The sequence below is a fragment of the Nycticebus coucang genome, chromosome 23, assembly GCF_027406575.1.
Source record: "Nycticebus coucang isolate mNycCou1 chromosome 23, mNycCou1.pri, whole genome shotgun sequence".
Lineage (NCBI taxonomy): Eukaryota > Metazoa > Chordata > Mammalia > Primates > Lorisidae > Nycticebus > Nycticebus coucang.
Window position 1 is genome coordinate 22141512 of NC_069802.1, and position 15656 is coordinate 22157167.

General features: G+C 35.1%; 1 pseudogene; it reads right to left on the minus strand.

Moving 5' to 3' along the window:
- Positions 1-10315: 10315 nt before the first annotated feature.
- Positions 10316-15656, minus strand: part of LOC128575879 (60S ribosomal protein L28-like) — an 88496-nt pseudogene continuing 83155 nt past the window's right edge.

The following is a 15656-nucleotide window of genomic DNA, read 5'->3' on the forward strand; positions in this document are numbered from 1 at the left end:
ACATAGTAACTATTCCGACCTCACCATAAAATATAAAAATACAAATCTTTAATAGATCCACATTTATGGGTATAAACCAAATTTCTATAACTGTTTTTTTCATGGCATTGTTTTTTAATACCCCATTATACATTCAACATCTTAGGAGGAAATCAAATGGTAAGCAAATGAGTTTATGTCAGAGAATTAAAGAAAAGCAGCACTAGCAAAATAATTTCTGACACTAATACCTCAATCAAGACCAATTTTGTATAATTTCAAATGTCTAGATTCTTGTCCAACATTAAATCTAAAAATTTTGAAGCATTGTAAGCCCTTTAATGTCTTTTGCAAGCATTGGTTACATATAGAGTAACCTATAAGTATATTTTCTGGTATGGATTAGAAGTTCTAATACTTTTTTATTAGAAATTTTGTAAATATTGCATTAATTATCACTATAGATTATTTAGTCAGTCATACATCTACTTTTCCAAAAGTAGATTGATAAATAGGAATTTATTGTTTAAGATGTGTATCCCACAAAATCAAATGAAGACTTTTTGTTCAAGAAGGAAAGCACCACAAACCAGAAAACTTGGCCTCAAAAATCAATTTGAAAAGAAGCATTAATAATGCAAACCTAACTTTATGGTCAACTGAAATCTATTTGCTTCTACAACACTAGCTTTCTATTTGTTTCTGTAATTTTGGTTTTGGAATACAATGCCACTATTTCTGCAATCTGAGGTTCTTTCGAGGGTGAAACAGATAGATCAAAAGTTGCGAATGGCAGAAAGAAGAAAACCACAGTAAAAATACCTAAGACTAGATAAAAAGAGACAAAGAAATATATCTGTTCAGCCTAATAATAGGAATGAATTTATACTAGGGCAGGAGTCACTTTGCTTCTCTTTTTGGCACCCATAGTGACAGGTGTCTTTATTCCTGGAAGAGTTTATTACCTTCATAATATAATGATTTTTTGTCAGAAAAAAAAATCTACACTTCATTACTTTCGATCTCATTTGTTCTCCATGTAATACATTTAAGAAAGTGAAAACACATTAAAATGCTCACATATGGACATCACCAGTTACAGGATTTTTATCTGGATTATAAATAAGGAAGTTCCATGTAAATCACTTGAAGAAAAAAAATGAAGTACATTATTAACAAACTGTCAGTTTGGTAAACACAACGTGTCCAAAAATTATACTGTTTTGCAGTCTTTGAAGCTACCAGAACACCAAACTTGCTTTGTAAATTAATGGTGTTTTGTCGTTTTTCTTTCCTACACATGTTTTAATTATATCAGGCTTTATATTTGGAAAATAAATTTTAGGGTTCAAGGAAGCCAGTAAGTAATTTTCTTGTCTTCACTAAAATTCAAAACTGTTGATAGCACATAATTGATGAATTAGACAGGTGGCTAATAAATACCAGCTTGAGTATGTACAAGGGTAATTTGGAGATGGCAGCTTGATTTTTGGCTGTGTTTGGGTTCTCCCTAGAGCCTTCCAGATCTAAGCTTCCTACCACAGAACTAGATACTTCTCTTTTCAGTGGTACAACCCATTCCTGTAAGCATTTTCTGTAAAGAGATTGGTCCAACATTGTCCAACATTAAATCTAAAAACAATACATTTTGAAGCATTGTATTAAAGCATTTGTTGTATTAAAGCATTGTATTAAAGCATTTTATTAAAGAGGTTCACTGGATGCAATCAAACCCATTTTGTTTATGTGAAGTATTTTCCGTGTTTGGTTTCACACTGTAATAGAGCAACAAATGCCTAATTCATGTCTAAGAGAATCATCTGTTGAGGGGTAAACCTTGCTGCCATTAAACACCATGCCTTCACTATCTTACCAAATTAACTTCAAATCAAAAAGATGTGGCTAACCTTAAGGTTCTTAATTTTGTCAGAATTGTCAGGATTCACGGATTGACTTTCCAATGGTAAACACCAAAAGTGGTCTACTTTTTCTCCTAGGAATGTTGCCCAGTCTCAGACCATCTCTAGAGCATCGGTTGAAGAGGAATAGAGGGTAGTTTGCCTTTGTTACTTTGCCTTGGTTAGCCTCTGACCTCTGTCTAAACCAGGAGCTATGATAGAAGGGACTGAAAGAACTCCAAATGTTTCTTTTATGAATGAAATTTTTGGGACGCTGTAAGCCAAGCAACATCAAGGCGAAGACCAGCTACCACATAATCTAATCAGAGAAAGATGATTTCCCCATTTGTGGGCAAAATACAGTTGAGATTAGTACAGAAGGCTGCTTAGAACACCACCACATTGACACCTTGAGGACTGAGCCATATGAACATGATGTCATCATGATACATTACTCCCAGCCGGGACACTGATGCTCTTTGTGTGGGCTCTTCCTGCCACAGAAGTGGCATGGCAGCAGGCAGAGAGGAGCAATCAGAAAAAATGTGCCAATGCAAGGGGGTGCAAGGAGACTTTAAAAAGAATTCTGTCAGCTCATTTTATACATGTCACCTTTCTGAGATGGAAATGGGACGTTGGTAGATGGAAGGAACCAAAGCACGTCTGTAGTGTGCACTAGAGCAGAGGTCAGCAAACTACAGCCCGGGACCAAGTCTGATCTTTCACTCATTTTCATTAAAGAGGTTCACTGGATGCAATCACACCCATTTTGTTTACATGAAGTATCTTCTGTCATGGTTTCATGCTGTAACAGGAGAAAGGTGTAGCTGTGATAAAGACTGTAAAGGTCTTAGCAAAATAACTAAGAAAATGCCACGAAAGCTATGTTAATTAGTGTGATGAAAATGTGTCAAACGGTCTGTGAACCAAGTGTATGGTGCCCCATGATCATACTAATGTGCACAGCTATGATTTAATAAAAAATAAATAAATAAATAAATAAAATAAATATATAATGGCAAAAATAAAATAAAATAAAATATTCGAAACATAAAAAAAAGACTGTATGGGGAGTAGAGAATAAAATATTCACTACATGACATTTTGCAGAAAAAATTTGATGATTCCTGGTGTAGATTAAACAGCTGCAAAAAAATTGGGATGAGAAGACATATGGACTTAACTCTGAGGGTACTGAAGTTTTACACAAGACCAGCATAAGAGAAAAGTTTTTGTTTTCAACAAGTTTATAAGTATGTTTGAAGAGTAGAAAATTACAGAGGGATGTATCTGAATGATGTGTACACCTGACAATCACTTTATTCAACAACCTCTCCAGCGCGCAGTTAGCTGGCTGATATGTATTAAGTGCCTGCTCAGCTCTGAGCCAAGCTCGCCCCAGTTACAAGTGCTGTGTTATTGAGCAAGCCAAGCACTACCTCTGTTTCAATGCAGCTTTAGTCCAGGGGAAAACAGAAAAAAATAAACATATAAATAGGTGATGTTTACAAGGAAGTTTACTGCATATAGTGGAAAACAGTGCAGGTAATGTAATAACCTGAGAAGCAGAAAAACACAGGGTATATCAGACCCAATGCACAGCCTAGAACCACACTCACTTCTCCAACTTAGCCCTTGCCAACCTTCAGATATATAAGTGAAACAAACTGGCCAGCTTATTAAACGCTTTTTTTGTTTGTTGGTTTCTTTTTAAATTACAGATGAATATGAGGGTCCAAATGATTAGATTCTAGTGTTTGCACTTGTTAGCTAAGGGCCCTTGTGGAGTTGTGACCCTCACCCAGTAGGTGCGCCATATACCTTTACATGGTGTCCATGAGGTGACAGGACATCGATGCCACTCTCTCCTCCCTTCTCTCCCTCTGCCCCAACTAGAAGTAAATTGAGTTTTTCTCCAGTGTGGGCTTGTATCAGTCATCTACTAGCTTCATATCACATTGCAGATACTTGCTTGATACTTGCTTTTGCATTCTTAGGCTTTTAAGCGCCATTGTGCTTTATCATGGTTTGTTACTCGTAATTACTGTAACAGTACACAATATACACCACACTTAGGTCAAAATATAAAAATCCTTCCATGCCATCCGTAGGCTTATGTCATCTCTTCTTGGTTAAGGTTCCATCATCAAATATCAGTCTGCTTTTTGTCCACTGTGCTATGGACACGCTGGTACGCTTCCTGCCCCCAGGATATTCTAAACATTTTTTTTTTTTCTAACTGAAGTCCTAATTAAAATTGTGTGGGATATTTTTTCTTCATGTATAATACCCTGCTGTCTCATCTACAATTAATTTCTTCATACAGAGAATGCATTACCCTGCATTGGCTAGAAGTTCCCCAACCACACCGTTTAAATGGGATACTACTTACCATTTAACTTTTCAGTATATTAATTTTTCTTCCTAGTTCTTTGTAACACTTGATATTATGTTATAGATTTTTATTCATTATTTATTCATTATCTTCTAACCTAGAATCTTATCATGAGGTTAAGGGCTTTATTTGTTTCATTTTTTGCTCTATTTCTGCAGCAGAGTATAATACCTGGAAGTATAAAGGTTGTTTTAATAACATGTATTGAATGAATAAACAAATAATTTAAATTGGAAGCGGCTGTGGTTCAAAGGAGTAGGGCACTGGCCCCACATACTGCAGGTGGCAGGTTCAAACCTGGCCCTGGCCAAAAACTGCAAAAAGAAATAAATAAATAATTGAAATTCAGTAGGATCACTGGTGGACTTTAGAACTTGTTATTGCTATCATCCTCTTTTAAGGAAAATATATGTAATCTTTATTCATTTTTCTTCAAAACTTCAACACTCAATGAATAGTGAGATTGTCTTAATATCTTAGATTTAAAGGGGACCGTTTAGAGACATCATTTAGTTTGAAGACAAGTGTAAAATCATATAAATTAGAATTAAAAATACTTGGAAAGGAACCTAGAATATCTGCCCCTCATGCAGGGTAAGAATTAGAAGTTATTTTGCTGTTAAAGAGTTACTCTTAAACACTGTAAACATATGCACTTATAAAACTGACTGATATTTAATATATTTAAAAAATGCTAGATAACAATAGTGTAGGATCTGAAAGAAAATTCCTATCTTCTTTCTAATACTCCACAAAATGGTACTTTGTGAGGCTTGTCAACCTCATGGTGTTTAAAGAGAAATGTAGTTGCACATACAGACACAAACACACACAAATGTAGGCAGAAAAATAATGTTAAAAGTGATGGGGAAATTATGATTTTGGAAAAGCCTAAAAACATGAGTAGAAATTATAGTTTTAAATAGTTCTACAGGCAGCACAGAAAGATTTTTTTTTAAATAAACAAAAGGAAACCATGATTTTTGCAGATTTCCAAGCATGCTTTGATATAGATGGGGGCATATCACAGTATTTACAAATATTTCTGGAGAGTATAATTAAATATGTCATCCTTTCCAATATTGGACTTGCCTTCTCTTTTTAGGTAGTATAAGCTTAATCATTGATCATTAGATTTTTAAGATGTATAAGATTTTAAAATAAATATTTACAAGTTTTGGCAGATAAGGCATTGACAATTGAACATAATTGTTAATAAATAGTTAATGATGAAAAATAAAGGCTTTTTCAACATTCTGTAAACTCCATAATTTCAAAATAAGGCAGCAATATGGCTTAATTACTGGAGACGTTTGTGATTGGTTATCTTGGTGACTGATCCCTTGCTCCTCAGTTTTGAGTATCATGGGGATTCTGAATAGATGAAACTGACTTGGTTAGTGAAATTTATTGACCCTAGTCCCATTTCTTCATCAATTTACATAAAGCATATAAACATATTTCATGCCCGTATGAACCAACCAATGGATTGTAGCAAGGTCAATTCGTGTTTTCACCCATAGTAATGACTGATTTGGATTGTCACTTGGTCTGATTAATTTTGTATGGGTTGGCCAACGAAAGTCAAAGTTGCTTCTCCAGCTGCTTTTGTGACGAATTACAAACACAAATGTTTGATGTTTCACCAGAACAGCATTTTCAAAGGGATCTTGAACATCACTCCATTCTGTGCACTTGTGCAGATGTATAAACTACATTATTTTCTCTGCTCCACTCTTATCAACTCTTTGTTGAGTCCACCTCCTGGCACTGCCATAATTTCAAGATCCAGGCACTGAATTCTTGCAGCTATTACGAGTGCTCTTACATTTGACTCAGGTCCAGGGTTCATTCAACTAACCATTTGCTCCAAGAAAGGTTGTGTGTGTCTTTGACACCTTTTGGCCGTCTGCTCTTCATGTTCCCATGCTATAATATTATGTTTGTCAACCAATGTGAATTTGAGAGTTTGTTATTATTGATTATTCATTCTTTGCACTAATCACAGCCTTAAATTCTAGTTTAAGGTTCAAGAATATCCACATTAAACAGAAACACCTCCTAAATTACATGGGAGAGATGAACCTTTAACACCACAATGGGCAGTGATTAACAGTGATTTAGGAAACAATTGTAATGAAAATAGTTTCAACTTTTAAGATGGAATTGTCTTAGTTTGTTTAGAGATAGGTCATTTTTGTCGGGAATTTGTAGATCTAAATCATATTACCTATGAATTGCATTTTCATCCTACTTTCTAATTCCCTTTCAGTAAAAATGTAAGGCAGATCAAAACAGTTTTTGCACAGAAAGAAAATAGTATCTTTTCTTCCTTTTACGATGCAGCCTCAAGAAATTTTTACCAATTCAATGAGGCAAATATAAATAATATTTTGGAAGTAATCTAGATATTTTGGAAGTAATCTAGATATTTTGGAAGTAATCTAGATACTTTGGAAGTAATCTAGATACTTTTTAATTAATTCCCTGAAAATCTAAAAACTATTAGTATATTTTTTCTAATAGTTAATAAGAATGTTCTGGGAATTTGCTTAGTCACTTGCTGAAAGAGGTAAAATGTTCACTTTCTTAATATTGAAGCAAAAGTAGCAAGTCTCATTCCAAAGGAACTTTAAAACACCTAATATATTCAAGTAACATATTATTTGGAAACTGCAGAAATAAAATTAGTACTTTAATGTGCTAAATATGTTAATTTTCTCAGCAAAAATATGTCCTGTTGAATTTATTGTCAGTCCACTTACATTTACTATTCCTTTGAGAAGCAAGGCTATAGTTCACTTCTCTGAGTGAAAAGATTGCTATTTAAATGATGAATATTTTACAAAGTTATAGTCATACATGCAAACAATTGAATGATTTTATAACTTTTGTATATATTTTAAAATGGAAATTCTGAGGATTTTGTTAATTCCAACATAGTATAGAAGCACTTGAACTGTAATAGAAGAAAAGCCACAGCATTAACTTCCCATTAATATCCTTCTTGTGGCTAAATGTTCTAATTTTACTTTTCTAAAATTAACGTATTTACTTTCTAATTTATAGGAATTCGGCAGTGTAAGTTAATTAATGCAAGATTAAATGGTTAGTTATCATTTCAAGTTTAGAGATGTGGATTTGGGAATCACTCATTTATATCTGATTATAAAACAGATAGATTAGAGGGCTGGAAACATATAGATTAGAGGGCTGGAAAACATATAGATTGGAAACATATAGATTAGAGGGCTGAAGATCATAGAACAAAAAGCAAAGATCAAAGTCTTCAGGAAGAATAACAAATACAAAATTAATAGACGAACATGGAAAGAAAAGCCTAAGTCAAGAAGTAACAGGGTAAGCAGTAAAGAAAATCATCCAAACACTGTGGTCACACTGCAAAATAAAAAAGAGAGTCAAAGTAAAAATTTGAGTAAACAGGAATTCTCCAAGACATTCATTAATATCAAATGGAAGCTGCTTGGTAGCAAATTGAAGGAATAATTTGAGCTATGGAAGTTGGAAATGAGCATAAAAATATTTCGAAGCTTGGGTGCAAATTCAAGGACAAGAAATGAAGGGAGACACTGTGTGGACAGAGATGCTATTGTTTATTTATTTATGTTTTAGGTGAATAAAGGAAATATTTGAAAGCTGATGCAAGATGCACGTGGAATGACAAGTTGGTAAGATAGCTGAGAATGGAGGTTAACAGAGGGGACTTCAGAAGAAGCTCTAGGTTCTGTCACAACCCAAAACACTTGTGGAAAAGTAGCTCAAAGCAGAAGAAATGGTGCATTCTCTATTATGGTGAGCCGGTATTTCAAAATACAGATGGTGGAATTTTTACCTACTGAAATGCATGAAATATCTGAGATTACTCTTAATACATTTACAAACATCTTAAGCTATTGTGCCTTGGGTCAAGCCTTCATTGTCTTTGAACATTTTTTCTAGTGTTAGGATTAAAAATTAGCAATTTTTGATATTCCAACACCACTCTTGATAGTCATTAAGTCTACATCTTAGAAACATTGGCCAAGCTGTTTATTTCCCTCACACTGAAGCCCTAAATTAAAATCTATTTGGTTCAGATCTCTAAATTACACCAGGATCAGTGGCTCATGCCTGTAATCCTAGCACTTGGGAGGCCGAGACCGGTGGATTGCTTGAGCACAGGAGTTTGAAACCAGCCTGAGAAAGGGTAAGAGCCTATCTCTACTAAAAATAGAAAAACTAGCCTGGTATCAGTAGTGGGATCCTGAAGTTCCAGCTACCCAGGAGGCTGAAGCAAGAGGATCTCTTGATCCAAGAGTCTGAGGAGCTGTGATGACATGGCACTCTACTGAGGGCCACAGGGTGAGACTCTGTCTCAGGGAAAAAAAAAATGCCTAAATAATTCCAGAACAATGCGAGAATAAAATATATTAGGAACTATTGCTTGATTAATTATTATTATTGTTCAATTTCTGGATCATAATTTAATATAAACAAATATTTGGAAGGAGAAAAATATGATGGTTTATCTCTTGACTGAGCTATCACAGAACTGTAATCTCAGTTCTGTGTGTCTCTGATAAAGAAAACCGAGGTTTACACATCACTATGCTCTCTATAGAGCTTTCACTTTTTCAGATTTGGTGAAATTATTATCTGTGATATTACCTTTTATTTTTGTAAACCATTTGCAATAATTTACTTTGACTTTGTGCAAAGTAAATTTATGTTTACTGTGCATTGTAATAGGTCAGAAATACCGGCAGTAAAGATGGAATTTTCAGTATCATGTCTTGTACCCAAAGGACTCTATGTTTCTCAGATTCACCATGTTCATGGATATCTGGGTTGACATATAACAACGATGAGAGTTCTGTATCAAATGTCAGTTATTACTGTGAACAAAGATAGATAATGTGATCATGGTGTGAAGTCAGGAGGTAACTGAAAATTTTAATGTTACCAGGGGGTGAGGGAAAAGAAAAGAAGAAGAAAAAAAAAAAAACAGCAAAAGAAAATAGTGACTAATTCTCACATAAATTGGATTTAATTTTGACCAAAGTACAGCACTTAAACATTAATTTTTAATTCAACTTGTTAATATGTTGTTTAGGACATTGCATCCTCATTTATAAGGGACATATGCTTGTAATTTCCCCCTTATAATAATATATTTTCTCCAATTTTAATATCAGGTGTACCCAGAGTAAGTAAAATGATTTTGAAGTATTTCTTCTTCTATTGCCTATAAGATTTGGCATGATCTGTTTTTCGAAATTATCTTTTACTTTTATTTATAAATATTAGTTGTCCACTTTTTGAGACTTAAAAAAAATAATAAGTAGTTAACTGATGACTCCATACTGAAAATCAAGAGTCAAAGCATTCTATAGTAGACATACTCTTATTTGACAATATGAATGTTACTTTCTTTGCATTATTATTATTATTATCACTTAATATTTCGATGTAGCAACTGTCTGATTCCTTTTCTTTTTTTTAATTATTTATTTTTATTGTTAAATCATAGCTGTGTACATTAGTGCAATCAAGGGGTACAATGTACTGGTTTCATATACAATCTGAAATATTCTCATCAAACTGTTCAACGTAGCCTTCATGGCATTTTCTTAGTTACTGTATGTAGGCATTTGTATTCTGCATTTAGTAAGTTTCGCCTGTACCCATTCTAAGATGCACCCTCCCCTCACCCTAACCTCCCCCCTCCCTTCCCGTTCCTTGGCCCTTTTCTGAATGTATTTATGTTTGTTCGTTCTTTACGAGGTTTTTGTTTCTAGTCCTTATCTTAAACATTGTTACTTTTATTAAATTTTAAGCCTTCTTAATTTCGTGAAGACAAAAAAATGAAAACCTAATAAACACATGTATATGTAATAATAAAAAAATTAATGTTACCTGTAAATAAAATTTTGGTAATCCCTGATAAAGTTCTTCATTAATGTCTACTTTAAGAAAAAAAATCTCTCTTTTTTAATTTTGGCTGAGAAGTCAGCATACTCTTCAGTGCTGTGAGGGACAGGGCTCAGGGGCTTTTGGGGTGTCCTGAGCGCCGCCTCTTCACCATCACAGGCTTCTGGCTGCAGGACGGCGCTGGCCCTGCAGGTGGCAGCCACGTGCAGGTCCGGGCGGGACTTGTTCTTCCGGATCTTGTGCCTGATGCTGCTCAGGGTGGCCCGGGCATGCTGTGGATGGTCGTCCGCGCACAGGAGGTGGCCGGCTTCATGGCCACCACGACCCCATTGCCGTCAGCAGCCGGCTCAATGCCCACGGTCTTGCAGTGAATCAGCCCATTGTAGCTGCGGGCCTTCCAATTACGGGGCTCGGGGCTGTACGTCCACTTATTCCTCTTGATCCGGAGCTGGAGCAGTTCCACGTGGCGCCCATAGCTCAGTGTGTAGAGCGCCTGCGACACACATCGAAGCTGGTGGGTTCGAGCCCCGCCCGAGCCAGTTAAACAACAATGACAACTGCAACAACAACAACAAAATAGCTGGACATTGTGGCAGGTGCCTGTAGTCCCAGCTGCTTGGGAGGCTGAAGCAAGAGAATGCTTAAGCGGAAAAGTTGGAGGTTGCTGTAAGCTGTGACACCACAGCACCCTACCCAGGGTGACAGCTTGAGACTCTGTCTCAAAAAAAAGAAGAGAATAAAAAAAAAGAAAAAAAAAAGGACTAAAAATAAAATTAAATTAAAAATCTTTCAGCTATAGCTGTTCACCTTGTTTGAACTAAAAGATGAAAACATGGTTTGGTTTCTATTCCGGGTAATGAAGGCAACCAGCCATTAGCTCCTGATGTACAGCAGAGGATTGTTACAAAGGGAAAGGAAGGTAGAGTTGGAGGACAGGAGGCCGCTTACCGACTACACCATTTATATGGTCTTGAATGTTTGCATAGATTATGCTCTAGCATTTAGGTTGACATGTCTGAAATTTGCCTCCAGACATCACAAACCTTCGAGATCAATTAGCTCTCTTTATAGTAGCCTACATAATCCATTCAACATGGTATGATCAACACAGGTACTTGTTTATAGAGAGTCAGATATTGAGAGAATGTATATCAAAATATGTTATTTCTTCTAGACAAACTTTATTTTTCTTCTCTTGTCAGAATACCTATCATTTTGTTTTCCATATTTTTATATACCTAGATCTATTAATGTTTTTTGAGAAAATAAATTTGTTCTCAGTCAAAAGAGTAATGACAATTTTAGTAATGTTTACTTACTGAGGACCCAATGTTCTTCATCCTTAAAATTATCATTTACATAAGTCTTTTTGAAAAGGCTATAAACTCACATGTTTGACTCTGTGTTTGAATTGCGGTATGGGCTAAACTTAATATCTTGAATTTACAGAGAATATTTCCTTTAACAAATTAAATGAAGAAACCTATGTATATACACAAAGTAAATACATTCCAAAATATATATCAAATCATATAAAGTCATTTATATGACTTATCAGTTATGTCATATAAAAATAAAATACTTTAAATTTTTTTTTTTTAATTTTTTTTGTAGAGACAGAGTCTCACTTTATGGCCCTCAGTAGAGTGCCGTGGCATCACACAGCTCACAGCAACCTCCAACTCCTGGGCTTAAGCGATTCTCTTGCCTCAGCCTCCCAAGTAGCTGGGACCACAGGCGCCCGCCACAACGCCTGGCCATTTTTTGGTTGCAGTTTGGCCAGGGCCGGGTTTGAACCCGCCACCCTCGGTATATGGGGCCGGCGCCTTACCGACTGAGCCACAGGCGCCTTAAATGTAAAAAAATGCAATAAAACAGCAAATAGTTATTAATATAGGACATAGGAAAATTTTTATTTAATTCCATTTTCCTGATATCCCTGAATAACTTGTCATGTATTGAATGATTTTTCCCACTCTCACAAGAAAGGGTTAAAAAAAGATTAAAATAATAAATTTGGTTTAAACATTCCTATCCAGATGATAAGGTAAAAATGAATATATGCCCTTTTCCCCTGAATGTTAGACTTAAAGGAAATGCAACTTTACTTTCATACAATTTCAAAATGTTTCCAGTTTGCTATTTATTGCTACTTTAATACACAAGGAGAAAGAAAGACTACATATACATATGTATTAATGGAGAGGGTAATTGGATACCGCCTCTGCAAAAGACTAAAACATAAGAACCACTTCACACTCCCTTGAAACAGAGTCAGAGTTATGGGTAAATGGCTATGTACTGTCTTTTTCCAAAAGCAGAGTATCAGAGGGTGCAAACTAACATGGTAATTACTGACTATGGAGTAAAACACTTAAATAAGACCTTTATTGAATGATCTCTATGTTTCTGGTCCCTGAAAATCCTGCCAGACTCATTTTAAATTTAGACCCAAATTAAATCTAGCAAACTTGACTCTGTCAAGTGGCTAAAATACATTTTATATGCTCAGCATTGCATCTACACATGGATTATCCCATGCTGTAAGAAATACACAGATCTTCAATAAACCAGCAAGATATTGGAAAATGTATGGTAGAATGTTTTTGTGGAGTGCTGGGAAAAAATGAATGGGCATAAGGTACTAACCGTGCAATTAGGATAGGAGGATACATGGATGCCTGTTTGGACTTCAAGCAAACATAAAGAGCATCAAAGACCTTTTAAAAGAGACAAGACAAGAAGACTGAAAGGACAGTTTGAAACAATGATCTCTTCCTCTTGTTCATCTTGCTATTTTAATACTAAGAGAGAAGTGGGCATTGAACTTGTATTTTCACTATGTCAGGGAAGGTGTTTTTGTGAATTTATTTAAACCACATAGCCAATGGATGGACTCTGAAATACTGTTTACCTGTAGTTTACAATAAAGAAATTGAAGAAAGTAAGTTTCACTGTAAAGAAAAGTCCATTAAGGTGATTTGAATACAAAACAAGAAACCACTAAATCGTAAGTCATTCTGACTTGCTGAGTAGTTTTGAAAAAGAGAAAGAGAAAATTTTTAATTGATACCTGTAGTAGTAGTGGATAAGTCTCTGCAATTAGTAGTTTGCCCTCTGGTTTCTTAAATGCCACACGTCCTGATCTCTGAGTGTTCTGAGCCTCTCTACCTTTACTTTGAGTATGATAGGACCATTTTCACTGGACTCTTTAACTCCTGTTTATATCAGGCAGAGTGAGAAGCCCCAGTCTCTCAGGTCAACCATCATCCTTTGTACTACAGTCACCTTAAACTAAGTACATCCTACTTTGCTGTCCATAGTTGACAAATATCTACCATTTCTTTCCTGCCAAATAGTTGTTCCATTATTTGATGAATAAAAATGAATAGATAATGAAATAAATGAATGTGAAGATGCATGAAATAAATCCAATTTACCAAGAAATTTAGTAACTTTTAAATCATGAAGCAACAAAACATTCGATGCACGTTCATATTAAAATTAAGGGAATCAGAATATGAATAAATAACATGTAATAATCAAAATAACAACAACTATAAAATGTTAGATCCATCGTGTGTATAGTTAAGCACAGAGGAAAAGAAAGTGATAAAAATAGAACCAAAGGCCAATGAAAGTATTACTGAGACAAAGGTAGCCTGAAACAAGTTTTCAAGAGAAAATATATATTGAAAATAATATATTAATTATTAATTAATATATATTATTAATACATATAATTATATATTAATATATATTATATATATTACTTTTAAACTTAAGTTATTCAGACTCTATAATACATGCATTATTCACACTCTATAATACATGTATACAATTGTTGGCTTTATGACCAAAGATACATCATTGAAGTACAATCTTGTTATACAAAGAAAATCATACAATTGTGTATTCTAGATGATTATACAATACTACTTTACAACATTAAAAAGTGCAATATTTTTCTGAAAGATACATTAACCTTTCAAGTGATAACTTAAGTTTAAAAGTAAAAGGATGAGATTGCTGATAGAGATTTTCTTAAAGAAGGGGAAATTACATTCATTGCCTTTCTATATTTGGGACAGTGTTTTAATTTTGGTATAACATTATCCTATCTACTCCTTCATTCCTCAAATGAGGCTGCAGATAATTTTAGCCTTACTGGTAGTTTGTCTATTTCTCTTATAGCTCTGACTTGTTAAATTACACATTTCTAACAGGGAGGTTGGCTACGAAGCCTCTTATCTAACCAAGAATTACATTTGTAAATTTGATACACAATTCTCTAAATATAGCTAATTATATATGGGCTGGGTGAGGTTTTCTATTAAAAGAAAAAAATAAGCATCATTAAACATTATAAAATGATATATTGACACACAATTCAGGAGGCTGAAGAGAATATCCTGGAAAGCTGAAGATTATTAACCTTCCTAGGGCAAGGTGCAGTAGCAATAGTGTTCTTTTAGTGTGTTTTGTGCTGCCATATTAGAACAACAAATGGCATGATTTATAAATATTTAAAAAGTATTGGGTTTGGTTCTGGAGGCTACAAAGTTCAGGACATGGTAGATGCATCTGCTGAGGGCCTTCTTGCTGTGATATACCATGGTGGAAGGTCTCACCTGGAGAGAGAAAGCAAGAAATAGGGGAAATCACTACTGAGATGAGTATCCCACACGCATGACAAGGTCGTCAGTCTATTCACCAGAGCAGAACTCTCCTACCTTAATCACCTATGAAAAGTCCTGAATATGAACACTGCTGTATTGCCGGCCCCGTGTGCCGAGGGTGGCGGGTTCAAACCCAGCCCCGGCCAAACTGCAACAAAAAAATAGCCGGGCGTTGTGGCGGGCGCCTGTAGTCCCAGCTGCTCGGGAGGCTGAGGCAGGAGAATCGCGTAAGCCCAAGAGTTAGAGGTTGCTGTGAGCTGTGTGACGCCACGGCACTCTACCCAAGGGCAATACAGTGAGACTCTGTCTCTACAAAAAAAAGAGAATTAAGTTTCTAATATATAAACTCTGGCACACAATCAAAACATAACAGTGCAGACTACAGCTGCTGAAGATATTAAATATTTAGAAGAGAACTTGTGTTTTAATATGAAGAAAATAAGATAGTCCTATTCCTACCATCCAGAATAGGAACCATCAAGATCTTCAAGGCCAGAAGCAAAGTACTCATGATGATCTTGCTTAAGTAGTGAGTATTAATTATCCCCAAATGGGGTATTTTCTATGTACTAAATTTTAGAAAAAGTGAAATCAAGACCAAAAAGGATCAAATTCTCTCTCAGTAGCTTTATTTCATCCCCGAGAAAAGCTCAGCAATTTTTGCAGGAATACAAAAGTGTCTAATACTAAGCAAACCAAGGTCTATAGTATCTACATTAAATAAAAATTACCGGCCATGCAAAGAAGCAGGAAAATAAAACAACTTGAGAATGT